This window comes from Schistocerca cancellata, chromosome 12 (assembly GCF_023864275.1).
Source record: "Schistocerca cancellata isolate TAMUIC-IGC-003103 chromosome 12, iqSchCanc2.1, whole genome shotgun sequence".
In the NCBI taxonomy this organism is placed as follows: Eukaryota; Metazoa; Arthropoda; class Insecta; order Orthoptera; family Acrididae; genus Schistocerca; species Schistocerca cancellata.
Window position 1 is genome coordinate 39,179,111 of NC_064637.1, and position 7,817 is coordinate 39,186,927.

Sequence of the window (7,817 nt, forward strand, 5' to 3'; positions counted from 1 at the left end):
TTAATAGGCCTACTTACTGTGGGGTAGAAGAGATACGGTATTTTTCTTGTTAAAAAATGCCTCTGAGCACTATGGGACTTAACTACTGTGGTCATCAGTCCCCTAGAACTTAGAACTACTTAAATCTAACTAACCTAAAGACAGGACTCACATCCATGCCCGAGGCAGGATTCGAACCTGCGACCGGAGCGGTCGCGCGGCTCCAAACTGTAGCGCCTAGAACCGCTCGGCCCCTCTCGCCGGCTTTTTCTTGTTATATTTGGTCGTTATTACAGTAGCCTACATTTAACATTACCTGATTTTTGTAACCTTTTTCGTTTGTTATCTACGAGAGGTATTCAGTGTACATGAAAGAAAGTCGTAAGCAGTTGTTTACTTATGACATGCACAAAGTTTGAAAACGTGACAAGAAGTACTAATACGTCTCACACGTTTTGCATGTCGCAAGTAAACAACTGCTTACGACTTTCATTCATCTGACGTAATACAGGTACGTTAAATCTTTAGCGTTATGCACTTCCCATACAAAACAAATGCTATACACGATATTATTTTATTTACGTTACTATCATTGCAATATGTCTAGTAAACGAACTTTAAGGGGAGCCGGAGGTGCCTATGCTGCCCATGTTAAAATCACTAAGTTTGAGGAAAATTTATGAATAAACTACCAAATAGAAAATTTTGAATTTTTTTTACACATAGAGTGGTTTAGTATTGCAGTAATGACAGAGGGATTTTGGAGTATCTTTTCTAGTTTCCTTCCAATTATTTTTTTAATTAATGACCCAATTTTTTTTGCAAATAATTGCTTTATAATTAAACTGAAATGAAACTACTGAACATATTGCCAAATGGCTATGTTAAAATGTAAGTTTGACCACTAGGAGTGCTGTATAAAAATTTCATCTCTCTAGCGTGAGTGGATTTTGAGAAAATGTTCCTTATATTCGAAAAATTCTAATTTACGGGAAATGGCTATCAAAGTTTCTCAATACATTCCTGCATTATAGGATGGATTATCAGGGTCTTCTTCTTCATCCTCCAAAAGCTTCCTCTTCTGTCTTTTCTGGCCTGTTATTCCATCATACGTCATATGCCTTTCTCTTCTTTCTGCTCCTCTTATCCTTTCTCTGTCGATATTTCTTGGTGCTCGTACAGTCTTCACCCCATCTGTAAATCCTAATGCCTTCAGAACTTCACACTTCACACTGTTCCGTTGGTTGTAGGTTGCTATTGCATCATAAATGCCGAAGTGCAGTGTTTTTATGCTCACAAATACCCTTTTAGGAATCACTTTCCAAATCAAATTGTTTACGCTCTCATTAGGATTCTGCGTCTTTCCGTGTAGACATTTGTGTAACAATTGTGGCTGTGCTAAGTCATGAAAAATTGGTTTTATTGTTCCCTCCTGATTCTTGTACATACCGCATATTACCCGCTTTACACAAGAAGTATAATACTACCAACAACAGGCGCAACACTGAACTAATTCGAAACGGTAAACAGCAAAGAGACGATGTTCCGCGCTCTTATTCATTATAGTATCGCAACTTGGTATTAGTGTTAATTTTCTTTTTCCCTACGTTCTTCCTCTTCTTATATACACGGTTACTAAAACGTGGCATCGTAACCAGAACAAAAGTGTACGACAATATTAAATGGAGCAAGATGTTCGAAATTCTGAGGAAAATAGGAGTAAGCTGTAAGGAAATACGGGTAATATTTGTCACAGAAAACAATGTAGCCAACCCTTGCACACTCGCTGTATGCGTAACGTAAGGCGCTGTATGCGTAACAGGCCGAGAAAATCCCAAGCAGTTCGCCAGGAAGTCACGAGAGGGTGTTAGATGCATTCAGCGGCCGCCCATTTCCTCTGCAGGCGTGGGGCAAAATGGTAATAACTCCACTTCTAGGGCGAGTAGAACAATAATTCAAAGTTTACATTAAAGAGAAATGTTCCAATTAATTTTCGGTAGCAAAAAAAAAAAAAATCGTAATTTTTTGGATTTGACCACCTCCGGCTCCCCTTAAAGGAGATAAATGCAAGTAACGAATAATTTTTACAGCTACTGTATCAAATTTTCCTGTGCTGTTCGCAGTAGGCTACTATGAGTATATTATAGCTGTAAAGAAAGGCACTACTACACTAGTGGCCATCCAAAAGTCCCGCTCGCAGTTTGGCAGGAAAATGGCCGCCGTATCGTCCGGTTGGCCACTCTCTCCCTATACAGGCTCCCTAGTGGGAGGATGCTAAGTTCACCGGACTTGGATACGATGTGACGTCATTATGACGTATACACGCTACATCGAAAACGGTAGAAACCGCATATCGACTATTCGACATTTGTGAACTTTCGAGAGGTTGTGACAGGGTAGCGCTGTGCTCTGCGCCATTCGATTGTGAACAGTAGACTCCAAAGCTGAACTGAGTATATGATGACCAAACACATTGGTTCTCCGAGTAAGAGACCTTTACTGGCGCCATCTTCTGCAAGTTGCATCCAGCAAAAGTAACGAGACTTCTGCATTGTTTAAGGTATCCACTCATGTTGTGATGCAATTCGTATTTTGCATAATCTTGTCTTAGCAAATTATACTGCTGACATAAACCACATTGACATGGCCAGGTACATGCTAAAAGTATTGTGGTTGTATACATGACATGACATACAGTACGTCTGGTTTATCATACCACCATAGAATGCTTTGACACTGCATTCAATCATTTCATACGTCAATCAGTACTAGACACTAACCTTTGGTTAAGATTACATTGAGCAATCCACTTCCCCTCGTATTTCATCTACGTCTACGATTTTTCTTCAACAATGCCTCATATTTTTCTTTTTAAGTTCGAAATTCAATCATTCTACACACCAGTCATTACTGGACACTAAGGTACCTGCCTCTGCGGTCCGAGTGTAAAATTACTTGGAATTATGGTTGATAAAAGACTATCTTGGTATGGACATATAAATTACTTAACTAACAAACTTGCACGAGTTCTCTTTCAGCTATATAAATTAAGAAGAAAAAAGTCAGCAAGAGTATGCTGCTACAATCTAATATGTACTGACAAGACCAATTGTATGAAACCGTACTAAAATATTGATAATAAATAAATATTATTTTCGGCGTAAGCGTTCAATACAACAATCACACAATCTAATCTGGTCGGGACATAAGAAGACTTCACTTTTTTACGAAACGTATTGTCCGTGGTGTTGTCAAGGCCACGCTCAGGAATATTTCTATTAATATCCAGCTCTTTTACTTTTATTTTGGCGAAATACATATACGCTGCCACACTGAGCTGTTATCAGAATCGCACGTGTCAAAACAAACCACTAGCTGACGACAGTTTAGAATCTCGAACGCTCGTGAAAGTCGATAGGTGTGTTAATCGACTAAAGTGTATATACGTCATAATGGCATTACATCATGTCCAGGTTGGGTGAACTTAGCATCCTCCTCCCTGGTGTGGTGTCACCGCAGGCGGCATCTGCAGGCACGGGAGAGCCGCCTGCCCACCGCGTCATTTGTCTGCCGTTTAGCCGGCACCTGCCGCCGAGTTCGGACGGCAGCCAAGGCGGTGCGGCCGGACGCGACCACCCCGGCGCCGTCCCCAATTTTTCTCTGCGGAGCGCGCGTCTGACGTCGGGCAATTAGCCGCCAGGTTGGCTTCATTAGCGGCGCTGACAGGCCAGCCGCCGTGTCGCCGGCCAATTAGAGGGCGCGGTAAAAATACCTGCCGCCGCAGCTGCCGACACCTGCCCTAGGCGGCGCCGGCGCGCCACACCTGCGCCGACTGACGCCCCGGGAATAGACGCCGACTCGTCACTCCGCCGTCAGAGCGCCGCCGTCTTACGTAAAGCGGCGTTTTCATGGCCCATATCTTAACGCCACTGACGACTCACAATTGTGTTGCTGGCAACATTGCTACATATTGCAGCCACATTCTAACAAATTTTCTGGATGGCTGGCCCGGTGATAGATATGGGCCTCACCCCTGTTCGGTAAAACTGCGTTTTCGGGTTCATACCCCTAGTGCACTGATTACCCACGATACTTTCGCTACCGAGATATCTGCAGTGTTGCTGCAATATCTGGCAATATTGGTGGTTGGCCGACCCTAGTAGCAGTACACCACTGTTTTCCTTCGCGGGCCGTATCTTACGGCATTGCGTACTAGAGATGTGCAAAACTGTTCTTTTCAGAGATCGGATCAGAACTGTTCACTCCCTGAAATGAATTAGCTCTTTTTCATGACTCACCACTCATTTACAATAGAAAATAAATGGAAGGCACATTGCCCTTTAAACTTGGTTTATTCCAGTACTATACCTGTATTTTGATCTTATTTGATCCTATTTTGAAGTAACACAGATAATGAGTAAGAATTTTGTATTGTTTATTGAAATTTCCACGATATGACAAAGTTTTTGATTATTGATTTATTTTTCACTATCGTGGTTTTTTGGGTGATCGGAAAATGTTGTAACTTGAGATTTACATTAACAATATATTTGGCTATAATGTATTAAAATTTCATTAACCTCATACAAATACATCGCAAGCCATATATTTTTAAAGTGAATGTTTCCTTCCGAAGACGCCTAAAATCGCAAAATCCGTACCAGAGTAAGAAAAAAAATATAAATTTGACTGTAAAACGAAAGTGCTGCATACAGCCTTACGCAGAATAAAACAAGGAAAATATTGGTGTATCACATTTTGCGATACGTTTATCGGTTCGCTCGTAATTAAAGCGTAAATTCGAGTGTCCATAATAAAAATCCTACAGTAAGAAGAGTCATCAGGAACCTAATCTGATCAGTTTAAACAAATAAAAACAAATGATGTATGCATAACATAATAATGTAATATACATAGCGGTATTACTACAAAGAACAATATCCAGTAGAGACGAACTCCGATGCAGAGGCGCTGAGTCAAGCAGGTCGAGCCGCGAGCTGTATTACTACGTGAGCTGAGACCGCAGAGACTAGAGTGACACCTGAGTCGCTTTTCTCAACGCTCTGGCTAGAGTCGAGACGGTGGGGCGAGCGTCGAGCGGGCGAGTTCCGAGGGTGGGGAGAGCGGTGAACTCACCCGCTCCGAGACAAATCGTCCGTTCCCTTGCGAGCAGGTTGTTGCAAGTAGTTCCTGTGTTATCCACTAGGTGGCTCTCTGTCCTGTTGCTCGCATCAACTGCCCAGAGGGCAGGACGTGCGACTAAATGATCGCCGACAGTGTGTGATGCGAAGTTAAGCTGCGCCAGACACTGCAAGCGGCAGACGACGCACAGAGACGGCATGGCATATGTGAAACACAAAATCCAATGGGGCACTGCACAATGCAGGCAGCCAAGGTAGAAGCAGGGCAGAGGCCGGCTCTGGCTGTGTTGTGTGGCGTGCACTGTGCTGTGACCAGCAGAGGCGCTGCTGATATGCTCCGTCTCTCTCTCTCTCTCTCTCTCTCTCTCTCTCTTTGCCGTGGGAAACGTTTGGAGCTACTGTTCTTTTTTCTGAATCACTGATTGTTCACTCCTTTGAAAGATTCAACTCTATGAATCAGTTCAAGAGCGGATCCCCCATCTCTATTGCGTACCCACAGTAGTGTTGACAGCAACATTGCTGTAGTCTGGCTGCAATACATGGCAGTATTACTGTGTGGCCAGCCTGGGATTAGAGATGGCAGTCACCCTAGGAGCAGTGCGCCACTCTGCTCGTAAAGCTCCATTTTCACAGGCCATATCATATGGCATTGACCATAATAGTGAAATTTCCTGGCATATTAAAACTGTGTGCCGGACCGAGACTCGAACTCGGGACCTTTGCCTTTCGCGGGCAACTGCTCTACCAACTGACCTATCAAAACATGATTCACGCCCCGTCCTCACAGGTCTACTTCTGCCAGTACCTCGTCTCCCACCTTCCAAACGTTACAGAAGCTCTCCTGCGTGCTCTCAGGAATGCTAGTTCTGCCAGGTTCGCAGGAGACCTTCTGTAAAGTTTGGAAGGTAGGGTAGAGCCACGGGTCATAACACATCTGAAATGTAACATCCACTGTTCAAAGTGCCGTCAATGCGAACAAGAGGTGACCGAGACGCGTAACCAATGGCACCTCATACCATCACGCCGGGTGATACGCCAGTATGGCGATGACGAATACACGCTTCCAATGTGCGTTCACCGTGATGTCGCCAAACACGGATGCGACCATCGTGATGATGTAAATAGAACCTGGATTCATCCGAAAAAATGACGTTTTGCCATTCGTGCACCCAGGTTCGTCATAGAGTACACCATCGCAGGCGCTCCCGTGTGTGATATAGCCACGGTCTCCGAGCTGATAGTCCGTGCTGCTGCAAACGTCGTCGAACTGTTCGTGTAGATGGTTGTTGTTTTGCAAACATCCCCATCTGACTCAGGGATCGAGACGTGGCTGCACGATCCGTTACAGCCATGCGGATAAGATGCCTGTCATCTCGACTACGAGGCCGTTGGTATCCAGCACGGCGTTCCGTATTACCCTCCTGAACCCACCGATTCCATATTCTGCTAACAGTCATTTGATCTTGACCAAAGCGAGCAGCAATGTTTGTGTAAGAGAAATCGGTTGGAAACTTTCCTCATTTCAGCACGTTGTAGGTGTCGCCACCGGCGCCAACCTTGTGTGAATGCTCTGAAAAGCTTATCATTTGCATATCACAGCATCTTCTTCCTGTCTGTTAAATTTCGCGTCTGTAGCACATCGTTGTGGTGTAGCAATTTTAATGGATAGTAGCGTATATTGTCACCAAATTCTGACTCTTGACAATAAAAATGTTCCGAGAAAAAAAATGTAGGGAATTACTTATTGGACCACCCTCGTACTTGGTGAGGCATTCAAAACTATTTTTTTAAATATCTTCAAAACAACAAATGGTGTTAAAAAAAGGGTTGTATAAAAGTTGTTAGTCTCGAAGGTACACAGATAAATCGCTTCCTTTCCGTATTACGACAGCGACTGCAGTATTTTTATGCTTTATATAATTTCCACTGCTAGTGTGGCTACGTCCCGCGTGTGAGTAGTTACTGCATATAGACGTCGAACATAGGCGATGATCACATTATCGTGACTGTACCGTGAATTGTGTTCTGCTTATTAATATTCAGATATTGTCAACATTGTTTGTATGCACAGTCTATTCGATAGGAACCTGCTTCTTACGACCGACTGACCTAAAACTGCTTCCATTTTATCTGTGGTGACCGATCATGATTTTAAAAAAAAGGCCTTGCCAAGTGTAGCGTGTACTATTATATGGGTGCGGTCGGGCCGTTTCATAACTCAGCCCCTATTACGATGCTGCGGTGGAGACAAATCAAAGCGCTCCCGTTACGAAAAGATCGTGCGGTGTACTGGCGAATCGTTATGCAAACCGCTGCTGCCATCTCAATAATAATTACGAAATTCGCAGCCGTGGATTCAGGTTCCTCTATCTTAGGCCCTGCGTTCCTTCTCGCCCCACCCTCGCCACGGTAGCGGCGGTCCAGGAATTACTGCGCAGATTCGGCAATAAGGCCCTCTCCCCCCCCCCCCCCCTTACTATCCTATCCTATCCTCCCGGAGCGGCCATACAATACTTTCTGCTCCGTTGTTTTAATCCGAGTCCGTAGCCCGGAATTAAAAGCCGAACAAAACAGAGCCCCGAGACGCCTAGCCTGTTTTGCATACGGCAGAGGGGGGTGTTGGTGAGGGAGGAGGGGGGGCTGGAAGGGGGTGTGGGGGAGGTTTAACAGGAGAGTAGGGGGAGGGGGGAAAGAGAG